This window comes from Lepidochelys kempii, chromosome 7 (assembly GCF_965140265.1).
Source record: "Lepidochelys kempii isolate rLepKem1 chromosome 7, rLepKem1.hap2, whole genome shotgun sequence".
Lineage (NCBI taxonomy): Eukaryota > Metazoa > Chordata > Testudines > Cheloniidae > Lepidochelys > Lepidochelys kempii.
In genome coordinates this window covers 38,716,032-38,729,600 of record NC_133262.1, presented here as the reverse complement: position 1 = coordinate 38,729,600, position 13,569 = coordinate 38,716,032, and the positions used below count along the sequence as shown (strand labels likewise).

At 43.6% G+C, this 13,569-nt stretch overlaps 1 protein-coding gene across 3 annotated transcripts in view; it reads right to left on the bottom strand.

Annotated features, from left to right (window-relative positions):
• The window catches only part of VGLL4 (vestigial like family member 4), a 161,473-nt gene extending 149,867 nt beyond the window's left edge, over positions 1-11,606 (bottom strand). The window contains exon 1 of one of the 3 annotated variants that reach the window (XM_073352301.1): positions 11,395-11,606. The gene's annotated coding sequence lies outside the window, so the exon portion shown is untranslated. Of the gene's footprint in view, positions 1-11,169; positions 11,274-11,319 lie in introns of those variants that run through there. The other 2 variants (XM_073352305.1, XM_073352302.1) reach the window with 2 other exon arrangements.
• Positions 11,607-13,569: the final 1,963 nt, after the last annotated feature.

Sequence of the window (13,569 nt, the reverse complement as noted above, 5' to 3'; positions counted from 1 at the left end):
TTACCGTTGGGGATGTTGAAATGTCAGTTGTTATCCTTGGGGACCCAGCCTACCCCTTTCTCATGAAGCTGTACACAGGCAGCCTGGACAGTAGTAAGGAGCTGTTCAACTATAGGCTGAGCAAGTGCGGAATGGCGGTAGAATGTGCTTTTGGATGTTTAAAAGCTCGCTGGCACTGTTTGCTGACTAGGTTAGACCTCAGCGCAACCAACATTCCCATTGTTGTTGCTGCTTGCTGTGTGCTCCATAATATCTGTGAGAGTAAGGGGGAAGACATTTATGGCAAGGTGGGAAACTGAGGCAAATTGCCTAGTGGCCAATTTTGAGCAGCCAGACACCAGGGCGATTAGAAAAGCACAGGTAGGTGCGCTGCGCATCAGAGAGGCTTTGAAAACCAGTTTCATGATTGGCCAGGCTATGGTGTGACAGTTGCGTGTGTGTTTCTCCTTGCTGCAAACCCTCCCCCTTTGTTGATTTTAATTCCCTGTAAGCCAACCACCCTCCCCCCTTCAATCACAGCTGGCAAAGGAAATAAAGTCACTATTGTTTCTTTATTAATTAAAAAAAAAAGTGAGATAACTGACAAGGTAGCCCGGGTGGGGTAGGGTGGGGGAGGAGGGAAAGACAAGGCCACATTGCTCATTGTAGCCACACTACAAATCAAAACTGTTTGAATGACAGCCTTCTGTGCTTGGGCCATCCTCTGGAGTGGAGTGGCTGGGTGCCAGAAGCCTCCCCCCTCCCCCCCCCCGTGTTCTTGGGCATCTGGGTGAGGAGGATATGGAACTTCAGGAGGAGGGCAGGCGGTTATACAATGGATGCAACGGGGGGGGGTGTGCTCTTGTTGGCTTTCCTGCAGCTCCACCAGATGCCTCATCATGTCCATTTGCTCCCCCATTAGCCTCAGCATCACCTCCTGCCTATGCTCTTCATGCTCACTTACTGCTTTCCTGGCCTCTGCCACTGAATGCCTCAATGCATTAAGCTGTGCCCTATCAGTGAGGGAGGACTGCATGAGCTCGGAAAACATGTCATCGTGAGTGCGTTTTTTTCACCTTCTAATCTGCGATAACCTCAGGGATGGAGATGATAGAGGGAGCACAGAAACAGTCTACGCTCTACGATTCTGGGGGGACTGCATGGTCACCTGTGCTGCTGAGTTCACCACGCTGACCAAACAGGAAATGAAATTCAAAAGCTCCCGGGGCTTTTCCTGTGTACCTGGCTAGTGCATCGGTGTACAAAGTGCTGTCCAAAGTGGTCAAATTAGAGCACTCTCGGATAGCTCCCGGAGGCCAATACTGTCGAATTGCGTCTGCATTACCCCAAATTTCGACCCAGCAAGGTTGATTTTAGCGCTACTCCCCTCACCAGGGAGGAGTACAGAAGTCAATTTTAAGAGTCCTTTAGGTCAACAGAACGGGATTGGTTGTGTAGACACAATCATTTTTAAATCGACCTACTGTGGCTAAATTCTACCTAACCCTGTAGTGTAGACCAGGGCTTAGACAGTTATCAATTAAAAGAGTTCATTCACAAGCCAGCTGTAGCTAACAGGTCCGTTTTTAATAAGAGGGCAGGCAGCAGTGCTAAGTAAACAAAAGGACAGTAAAAAGCTCAAGCTGTTAACAATTCCTATTGATTTTTCAAAAAGCAGAGTGTGATCCCATTACAAGAATCCTTTTATTTTAAAATATCATTTCCAATCCTGACCAAAGCAGGGTGGTGGCAGCAGGCGAAATCTCAAACACATGTATACAGGCTTAACAACAAACATATGTTTGGGGACTAGTTTTCCCTGACTTTACTAATAAATCCCTCTGCTCTCCCACTCCCTGCCTAAATAATGTCAAAGACTATAAAAACTAACCTAAAGTTTTTAAAGCATTAAGGGAAGGAGTGGGGAGGAAAACGCTTTCTGTTGTAAATTTTAAAACCTCTAGTATGTATTTTCAATGGAAGATTCAGAGTCCCTTCCTGCCCCCATTAATTTCACAGGAAAAAGGAAAACATCTGAAAACAACTAAGTACACTAGTTTAAAAATGATGAAATGGATTCTCATCCTCTAAATTACAGAGGTTCTCAAATTGTGATCCGTGGACCACCAGTGGTCTGAGAGCTCCATTCAGGTGGTCCACGGATAGTTCCCTCTAAGGTGCATGCCTGAGTCGCTGCACAGGATAGAATGAAAGGCCATGCGCAGGCATGGCTCCACTAATTAGGTGCCTGGATCCTGGAAAAGACGCACATATAAGGCGAGGTGGTGGCCTTGGTGGGAATAAGGGGAGGGGGAGTGGGGTGAGCAGAGAGGATGGGGGGAATTTGGGACACGCAGGGCTGTGGCCACCAGAGAAAGAGACGACATTCCCCAGCTTGGGGGCTGCTGCAGTGGGGGCAGAGACCCTCCTCCTTCCCAGTCCCAGCTCGGGGTCTGCCACAGCGGGGGAGAGAGGGAGAGACCCCTCTCCTTCCCAGCTTGGGGGCTGCCGCAGCAGGGAAGAGAGGGAGAGACCCCTCTCCTTCCCAGCTTGGGGGCTGCCGCAGCGGGGGAGAGAGGGCACATCCATTGCATTAGAAAGATAAGACTACTGATATTAAAATAAGAGTTGTGTGCTTTTATTTGTAGAACAAAATAACATTAATTATAATTACGGTTTTTTTATCCAAAGCGCTTTACAATAGTTAGCTAATGGTACAAACAACGTTTGGAAAGATCATTAAGTGGTTCACCAAGACCCTCAGCAATTTTCAAGTGGTCCATGAAAAAAAGTTTAAGAACCACTACTCTCAAATCATGTGCAAACAAAACATGAAAAGCATAAAATTTTGCCTGAGTCCATAAAAACAGCTGACTTGTTAAATTTGAATAAGAAAACCTAGCAGGGAACATTTATCAACAGTTTTTAGTTCTGGAAAATTTATCTTCAGTAGAACTTTCCCTGTATCATAACACAGACCTTCCCACCTCCACCACACCTCTCTAGTGTCACAGCTTTCACCTCTCCTCTCTATCTCTCGGACTCCATGGGGCCTGTCATAAATATAAAGGGAAGGGTAAACCCCTTTGAAATCCCTCCTGGCCAGGGGAAAGCTCCTCTCACCTGTAAAGGGTTAAGAAGCTAAAGGTAACCTCGCTGGCACCTGACCAAAATGACCAATGAGGAGACAAGATACTTTCAAAAGCTGGGAGGAGGGAGAGAAACAAAGGGTCTGTGTCTGTCTGTAGTCGTCTTGGCCAGGGATAGACCAGGAATGGAGTCTTAGAACTTTTAGTAAGTAATCTAGCTAGGTATGTGTTAGATTATGATTTCTTTAAATGGCTGAGAAAAGAATTGTGCTGAATAGAATAACTATTTCTGTCTGTGTATCTTTTTTGTAACTTAAGGTTTTGCCTAGAGGGGTTCTCTATGTTTTTGAATCTAATTACCCTGTAAGATATCTTCCATCCTGATTTTACAGGGGGGATTTCTTTATTTCTATTTACTTCTATTTTTTATTAAAAGTCTTCTTGTAAAACACTGAATGCTTTTTCATTGTTCTCAGATCCAAGGGTTTGGGTCTGTGGTCACCTATGCAAATTGGTGAGGCGTTTTATCCAACATTTCCCAGGAAAGGGGGGGTGCAAGTGTTGGGAGGATTGTTCATTGTTCTTAAGATCCAAGGGTCTGGGTCTGTAGTCACCTAGGCAAATTGGTGAGGCTTTTTACCAAACCTTGTCCAGGAAGTGGGGTGCAGGGTTTTGGGAAGTATTTTGGGGGGGGAAGGAGGCGTCCAAACAGCTCTTCCCCAGTAACCAGTATTAGTTTGGTGGTGGTAGCGGCCAGTCCAAGGATAACGGGTGTAATATTTTGTACCTTGGGGAAGTTTTGACCTAAGCTGGTAAAGATAAGCTTAGGAGGTTTTTCATGCAGGTCCCCACATCTGTACCCTAGAGTTCAGAGTGGGGGAGGAACCTTGACAGGGCCCATCTTTTTCTTACCTCTTTATTCCCATTGGATTACTAAAAGTACCACTTCATCTGCCTCCTGACATGTTGTTTGTGGGCCTGAGCACCCAATGCCCGCCCCCCTCTCCCCCACAACGCAGTCAAAAATCATATTGACAAAGTTATAGAACTATAATTGCCAATTAATATACTATGTGGATGTATAAAAGTGATAGTTAAAAGCCTCTAAATGCAAACCTGTGTACTAAATTTGAAGGAAAAAAAACTTGAATCCTCTATTAAGCCTTTAGCAAAAGAAGTGTTCATTTTTCTCTCTCGTTTTGATAGTGCAGGCGATATTATGAATAATTTGATATTGAAAGTACAGTTTGCTTTTAATTTTTCAGTAACTTTCAAGACATTGGCATGGCAGACGCTCAGCCCGTTTCTGGAACATACTTTTAGTAAGGTTATTAACTGGGGACACAAATCCAAATTGAGGGAAGGTAACAGGAACCTGGTATTGATTCTGTTCAGGATATTAGATATTTTAAAAACATACAGCTTTCAGCAAAACTGTGTTTAGTACATTACTATCTTGAGTATCTCTCAAAGTTTATTTCATAGGTGAGACCTACAGAAGCGATAAAAATAAATAAATAAAATCAGAAATGCATTTTGCGAAAGTTAATATTATACTATACTAATGTTACGTCCATTAGAAAAGGGGAACTTCTTTAATGGGATACTCTTAGTATTGAGATCTGCAGACTTTCAACATTAGCATGGTTAAATGTGTCTGGATTGTCCACATAAATTTTAGAAACTTACTTGAAAATTATCTAGATAAAGCCATACATTTACAGAGTATTTTATAAAGAGAGCAAGGCATGCTTCTTGTCGCAAACATCTCAGTCTAAAGACAGACAAGACAAGACAAGACGACATGGGCCCATTGTTCAGGAAAGGAAAACAGTACAGATTACTGATAAGAACAAGCAAGGTATTGAAAGGAATCCTTCCAGCTAGTACCTTTCATTCCACATGTAGTCAAAAAGTAGAAGTTTGAAAGCTCAGGGTGAGGCAGCTCCCCTGGCTTGACGTGGTTTCCATCATATATGTTTGGTTTAATGGCTCTCAGCAACCTCACTATAAAAACTGTTCCAGCGCCACTGCCTTATTATGAAATTTATTGCTAAAACGTTCTTACTATTTTTGCTGTTTTGGTGAAAGATCCAAACCGCAGTAAGATTTAAAGGGACACAATCACCTTAATAACATTTGTCTGAATTTTATCCTTTGTACCTACTACTGATCTAAGTAACAACTAAGATTATTGTAACAAATAGATTAGAACAGAAATAGATATCTTCCCCCCTACCCCCACTAGTTTACTCATCACACTTCGGCAGTACTTTTGTACATAGTCAATTTCTCTCTTTCTGCTCTGTCAATCTGTGTGTCTCAATTACACAGCAAAAGGGAAAAAACACTTTGATAGATATAAAAAAAAGTGTGATTGTAAAACTATAAAAATTAGCAAGGTGACTCAGGACCATATGTAAAGCTACTTTCAAGGTTTTATATAAATCAGCTAGGACTTCATGACAATGACCCACACATCACATTACATTCAAACTTCAGAGTTTAAACTGCACATTCCTCAGATTTAGAATTTGTATTCATCCATATGGCACTCACTGGTAAATAATCTGACTAAAGTACCATGGTTGTTAAATGTAAAAGATAAAGTGTCTGAGGTTTCACAGGATTCCAAATTCTTCATAATGAAGGAGCTGTGGAATTCAGTAGACAGGTTCCGAGACTTTTTCAAGGCTACATCACCAGTTAGGGCCTGGTTCTCATTCACTTCTCACAGTGACCTGAATTACTACCATCTTTTTGGCTGAATGCATGCTTAAAGAATTTTAGTGGCCTATGTGAAATGAGTTGGTGATCTCTGCGGAGCCTAATGTAATGGATAACAATGAGATATCACTTTTACTGAGAGTTTGTTTTGAGAAACCAAAGAGCAAATGGGCATGGAAACCTTAAATACTACCCTCTTTCCTCCCAGAGATGGTCCCCCCAAGTCAAGGTTGAGACACGTTGGTACATTCCTACATTCAGTGGGAAACATTTTTTTAAATGTTGTTTTCTCTCAATGTCAGATGGATCAATACATTTTCAGCACACAAACACACTTTTCTGGAAGTGGAAGATACAACTAAGTATGCTTTTCCTATGATTTTTTTTCATAAATGCAGTAAATTTGGTCTTAGAAATGTTCAGCAATAAATTGGGTATCCACGTGAATCATACATGAATGATTCAGATTCCATAGCAAATCTCTCTCAATTTAAATATTTAATAAAACTGAATGGGTAATAACCGATGACTGATTTTAGGCCAATAAATTTCCCATTTTCCTTGCATTTTTTCCCACTACAATATTTATCATCTCTCCCCCTCTTCCAACACTAATCAATGCCATGATAGATTAAACTATTATTACAGCACATAAACAATTAAAAGACCAAGTTAAACAAGACAGAATTGTTGATACTTTGATCAATCTAATGAATCCATCAGACACATCAATTTCTGGGAGTAAGCAGTGGCTCCTTGTAAGTCATCTTGGTGGGTAAATATCTCATGTAAAATATTAGGATCAAGTCTGTTTTTTTACAATGTACACTACCATTTTTGGTGCTTGAACAAAAATAAATATACAGACAACCACCTTTTGACAATGGGTGTTCCAGATTATAGACTGGACCTTCTAACCTGGTATTCATGTGGTCATTGGATAGATACCTGAGACCCGCTTGGTTCTTTGCAAGTTAAATAATGTAAAATTAGAAGATGAGAGTTGGAAATTTTAATAACTAACATTTATAATGCTTGTGCTAGTGTTGGACCATACTAAAGAAGTTCTGTATTAAAATCACAAATGAGTTTGATTCCCCATAATTAGTAATACCCTGGAATTTAAACTAAGAGATCTCTTGGTTTTTGGTACTGTTTCTCTCCCTCTATGTGTGAAACTTGCAAGCTGCTAATTGCATTAGTACATTCTAAGACAGAGTCTGTTCTTCAAAGCAATACTCTGTAACAACAGAAACAGCACCCAGAGACTCCCCGCCCTTTTGTTGTATTCATCTCGCTTTGTTAACAATTGTGATTAAAATAGAGATAGAGGATGTATGTGGATGGATGCTTGGTGTGGATAATAACTGAATGATCAGGGAGGTGCCAGCCTAAGAATCCAGTGTCCATCGGCTGAAGAAGGCGTCAAGTGGAAATAACCAGAGGACGCCCGGAGGGCAGACTGGAATCCACCCAACAGCCTCAAGAATGGGAGAACCAAAGAACAAGATAACATCTGGCAGCATGGAGCCGTCAGGAATGTGCCATCTGCTGATTGATTCAGCAACAGCATGATGAAGCAATTCCCATAGACTGGCATAGGAAGAAATTCCTATAAAAATGGACTCTAGAAAGTGAGAACTTTGGGGTCTGATTCTGCAAACCAACTTCCAGGAGCATCAGATGAGCATCTGACAAGGCCCTGCTCCCTCCTCATGTCCAGGCCACAGGGCCAGTGGCTTGGCATGAGCAACTCTAAGGCTGGTAACTATGATTCTTGTCTTTAAGCTTTTCAACTTGTCTTGTATCATTTTCTTCTTTTGATGTGCACAATCCCCCTTTAATAAAGTAACCTTTTTAAAAGGAAACTATTAGGAACTATGTTTGAAGTATAAGCCAACAAAAACAATGTAATTCAAAGTAAAGCTGAAATTCCATTCTTATAGTTATAGTCCTGTTTTTGGAAGATACTGCAGCTCACTTTCTGTAACATAATACACTGATCTGACACCTGCAATATATAGTGACAATAAGGTGAATTTAAAAACCTTTTCTTTGTAGGGAACTTTCAACTTTATCAGAAAACAATCTACTTAGCCTGTCCATTTTTTCCCAAATGTATTTTATTTGCTATTTATCAAAGGTATGCATGTTTAAAGAAGAAAGTCCTCCCACCTTCAGAGCCCTGCTTTTCTTATTTGATCCTACAACACAGTCTGAAAGGCCTGAGTACACTAAGAAATTCACCAAGCTCTACCAGCTCTCTATTAGCCATGCTTGAAACTATTTGGGCTCACCTACACTACCAGTTAAACTGCTTTCAGGACCACTTCAACGAAACTCAAAGCATGCCTACACTATCGGCACTATAACAGCACACTTGTTTTAGTTTAGCGCCGTAGCGTAGATGCTTCCTCCATCGACTGAAGGGATTTTTCCACTGATGTAAGTAATCCACTATTCTGAGCACTGACCTAGCCACACGTACACGGGAGGTTAGGTTGGCTTAATCTATGCCCTGACTGATGTAGCTAAGCTGATCTACATTTTAAGAATAGATCAGGGCTCAGTGCTGAGAACCGCTGACATCATCTGGTCAATTTCCTTAGGTAGATGGATGTATGGTCTACTGAGTGCTTAACAGAATCAGATCCAGAATGTTGCATTTATGACCTCCAACATTTTCCATGCCAACAGACTGATCCCAAATGCAGGTTTTGGATTTAATTAATGGATTGATCAAGAAGAGAAGCTAGGATGAAAAAAAAACTTATTGACGACAAATTTCCTCAATAGCTGACAAACAGGAAAATATAGGCCAAGAAAATTTGTAGAGAAATGTTCTCATCTAAGTTATAGATTTTAAGACTAGAAGGACCATTAAGGCCAGATTTTATAGATTCTAGGGCCAAAGAGGTCACTAATCTAATCTCCTGCATAATAAAGACAGGCCACAGAATTTCATCCCGAGCTTCCCATGTCTACAGTTTCCTGTACTTTGAGTGAGACTCTTTAATCTCACACTCTCACTTTAAAGATAGAGGCAGACAGTTAAAGTGTAGGTCTACTCAAAAAAGTTACTTTGTAAAACCAAAGAAAACAAGCTCCTTCTTACTTAGTGATACCTGTTTACTTTAGTGGAAGCAGGGGGGAAAAATCACTTTTTCCCTGCTTCTTACACCTGTCCACCTTCTAAAGCCAACACAGCTAAAGTAAGCTGGATTTTGTATCAATAGAAAAAAGTTACTAAATTCCCATCAGCTATACATGTGAAAGCTCACTGAAGGCAACAGGGTTGCCCAGGTATCACTGGGATCATAGTTTAGCCAGTGGAACATTATTACTTCCAATTATGCCTGAGGAGAACAAATTCAGTATGATGCCAATCACAGACTGAGTTCACACAACTGGGAAATAGAGAGAAATCTCTATAAATGGAATATATTTTATACAGAGTCACTTAGATTTAAACAATGAATCCAAAAAGCATTCTTACAGACTTACTTTTCAATATAGAACCACATTTTACGGAAGAAATTTCAGGGCTTGTCTGCAAGGGAAAGTTATACCTCTAAGTTTCATAGCAAAGTTTAAATCAAGGTGTGAATTAAGCTGGCCAAGTATAGCTATATGAATGTAACTCCCACGTGAACACTCTTATTCCAGAATAAGAGCATTGAAAATGATAGTTAGACTGGTACAGATATATTGATATAATTGTATCAGTATAACTAGTGAAACTTCCGCATGTATGTAAGCCTTCACCCTGTGTCAACTCAAATATTAATTTAAAATGATGGGGACCAACAGTTTGCAGGGCAAAATTTGGATCTCCAACCACTTCCACATAGACTGGCAGAGCATGAGAGCATTGTAGAAATAGTACAATCATTCCAAGAGATGGATGTTGGAAGGGGTATGAAAAAAAATCACTTTGCATCCCCTTAGTAACACTCCTGCCTGACTCAGGAGTGGCACTGATGGCCTGCAGAAGAAGTTCCATCCATCCCCTCGTCTGCAAGGAGGTGTCAGTCCTATATGGAACTGAGGGCTAGTCTACACTCGCAATGTTAAAGCGCTGCTCCCAGTGCTGGTGCACAGTCTATACAGATGCTTTACAGCGCTGAAATTTGCTACACTCGGGGGGGTATTTTTTCACACCCCTTAGCGAGAAAGTTGCAGCCCTGTAAAGTGCCAGTGTAGACAAGCTCTGAGAGGTACGGGACATCAGAGGGAAGATGAGGGGATCACAGAAAACCCACCTTCTGAAATAGGGTGGGGAGTTTTCCTTCCCACCCTCACTAGGATTTAGTAACTAGGATTACTAATAGCATGACTGGTCCTAATAAATTCTGCAAAGTGATCTGCTTAGAAGTGAGGCAGGTTTGCTTGGCATTCCCCCCTCAGAATCCAGCATTCCACCACGCTGCCAATTTCCCTGATGATGGAATCATCTGAAATCACTTTGTTTGAGAAAAGAAAAGGAGTACTTGTGGCACCTTAGAGACTAACCAATTTATTTGAGCATGAGCTTTCGTGAGCTACAGCTCACTTCATCAGAAACTAAACTTAGGTTTTCAATGCCAGATGGAATCAATGCATTCTCTTCCCATTACACCACAAGCATTACACAGTAGCACAAGAACGCCAACACAAGAACAGAGAAAGGATGAGCGTCCCTTCCACATGCACGCTACATGGAGCTTGCCGTGCTACAATCCCCAAGTTAGGTCCTTGGTACCAAGGGAGAGCTCTGGCCAACCTTCTCAGTATGTTGCATGACTGCCAGGGAGCCCAGGAGATATTCTGTGCTAGGAAATCCCCCACACCACAGCACATGCAGGAAGCTCAAAGCTTCCCCAGCTCACATTTCCTCAGGACTATACAGAGGAGGAGTCTGTGGGATGCAGAAGAGAGGTGGCTGCAGTCAGTGCCCGCAGTAATACAGCCATGCTCCCTTGGCCCCCATAGCAAGGCAAAGACATGGACACTACCCAAGCATTTGCACTGCACTCATCACTGGAGTAGCTGAAGGCTCATGGGCCAGGGAAGGGGTCACAAAAGGCAGCCAAGGGCCCAGGACAAAAGGAGGGATGTGGCAGAGTCGGGCGTGGGGAGCCAGAGACACAGGGCAGGTGTAGCCCGGGGTGCGAGAAGGCCCAGGGGGCCCAGGGCAGGCACAGCCGGAGCGGAGCGAAGTCAGGAATTGGGGGGCCGGAAGCAAAGGGGGACAGGAAGGCCAGCCTAGGGCACAGCCCAAGCCAGCCCCGAGCACCCCCCCCTCCAGGTCCAAGTGCTCCTCTGGTGCAGCCACGGAGGAACCAAGGCACCAGCCGAACCGGCCTCCTCGGGCACCTGCACCCTCTGCACTTACCCCCACGCGCGCCGGGACCCAGCAAGGCTCTAACCCTGCGGCGACGGACCTGAGGCCACGGGCCCTGGCCAAGCCGCTCCCGGGGCCAGAGCGCACCGCCCGCCGCTGCGGCAGCCTCCCTCTCCCCTCCCGCCCAAGCGGCTCACTCACCAGTGTGCAGCGCGCACCCCACGCGGCAGGGCGGGCGGCTGCTCCCCCGCCACAGCGCCGCGGCGGGACACGCACCGTGGCCGGGGCTCCAACAAGTGCCAGGCTCAGCGCGCAGCGGGGCTCCGGCTGCAGGAGAAGCCAAGGGCGTGGGGGGGGGTTTGTTTGTTTACAGACCCAAACAAGGCGAGTCCGGCAAGGGAGCTGGCGCTGCAAGAGCCCCGGCCCGGCCTCCCCCAGCGCCACTCGCTGCACTGGGTAGCCAAGGGAAAAATCCTAGGCACGGCGGAATTCTCTTCCTAGCAGGTGGGGAGAGCCGGGCCGCCCCATTGGCTGAGCCAGCCCATGAGATCAGCATAGATTAGGATAATGAGACCCTGACATCACATCCTCAGCAGGTAGAGAAAAAAAACAACACACCCACACACACAGGGAAAGGAGAGGGAAATCCCCCCTCCTCCAGGGAGGAGGCAGGCAGGGAAATCCAAGCAGGGCTGAAGGTGGGAGGAGCCCTGGGCTGCTGCTTTACACACAAAAGCAGCCTTGCTATGTTTGGCGAGCTCCAACGGTTCACAGCACTGTTTTCAATGCAACGTGCTGTTGTGGGAGGGGTTGGAGCGGGCTTTGAGTCCTGCAACTGCTGGAATGAAGGCTAGGATTCCTGGGGGCGGGGGGAGAATCTCTGCTCTTTAGATTACGCTTGTACTTGGGTGTTTCACAGGCAGAGGGAAGGAGGGATTTTACAAAGGATGTTAAAGACTGTATTAAGTATCAGAGGGGTAACCGTGTTAGTCTGTATCCACAAAAACAACGAGGAGTCCGGTGGCACCTTAAAAACTAACAGATTTATTTGAGCATAAGCGTTTGTGTGTAAAAAAACCCACTTCTTCAGATGCATGGAGTGAAAACTACAGAGCTTGTGATTTGTAAATAAAATATATATTCTATCATTTTCACTCCATGCATCTGAAGAAGTGTTTTGTTTTTGTTTTTTTTTTTACACACACAAACGCTTATGCTCAAAGAATGCATTTTCATCTGCCCTTTTGTTAGGCAACAGATCCTAAGCACTAGGAAAGAAAGCTGAGATTTCATTGTCTTGTACTTTATGACAAACATTAGAAATATATTTTTCATTTTGCAAATGACGAAGCAGAGAAAAAAGTTTGTTAAAGCAGAGATTCCCTATTGATTAAAAGTGTCAAAGTTTGACTCAGACTAACAATTTATCAGACCACTCTGTTTTATTAGCAAAGCTGCTCTGCTAATACATTTAGAAGTGACCCCCCCCCCAATGGGGCTTGTGTCTCTTAATTTATACAGCTTGCTGGAGAACAAGTTACAGAGAAGTTACAGACAAAAGAAGAAAAAGATTTTAGTCACCACCCTTCGAGATCCCTGAGACCAGTCACGTATCTTCAATTACCTGCCACCCTTAACAATCTCCTTTAACAGCTTCCAGTTAACTTAACTAATTGCCCTTCACACCTTTCATTCTGATGCCTGCTTCTTAAAGGTGCTGGCTCTATCTTAATTGCTTCTCCATTCAAAAGCTAACTGTCCCTACGTGTGCTCCCTCAGATACTTTGTAACATGTTTTGGCATGCCCTCTCATATACAATGTATCCAGCATGTCCCCTTATACGAGGTTATACTTATACAATGTTACACTTCCACAATCCCCCCTTTTGGTCAAGGCTATGCCCATAACCAATGACTTACTGGATTCCATACATCAATCGTTGGTTTTTTTTCATTACTTTCACTAGTGACATTTAACAACATTAGATTAGCACTCTGGTTAGGGGTAACCTGATGGATGGTGTGTCTTGTGCAGTTTTGGATACAACAAGAAATCAATTGAAAATTTACGAAGGAGGAATAGTATCCCCCAAAGGGCACAGGATGATTTTCACTGGGAGAAGAGGTAGCATTCACATGACATTTGTAGATGGTGCTGTTTTTCTCAGGGAGGCTGTAGGGGGAGCAAGAGATTGAATCTTTGGTTTGGTCCCAGGTTGAGAGGAAGTTTATCTTTCCATACCCGGTTCACCATTCTCCAACCTTGTTTGAATAGTCCCATACACCATGGGACACGATGTATTGGAGACAGCTGCTCCTCCCTAGATTCAGCCCTGTCCCATTACACACCCAACACCAGTGGCCCTTTCCTTTCACCACACTTATAAGTTTAGGAACATATGTTTTTCCCAGCCCCCAAGTGTCATTTTCCTTCCATGTCCTTTTAAGTGG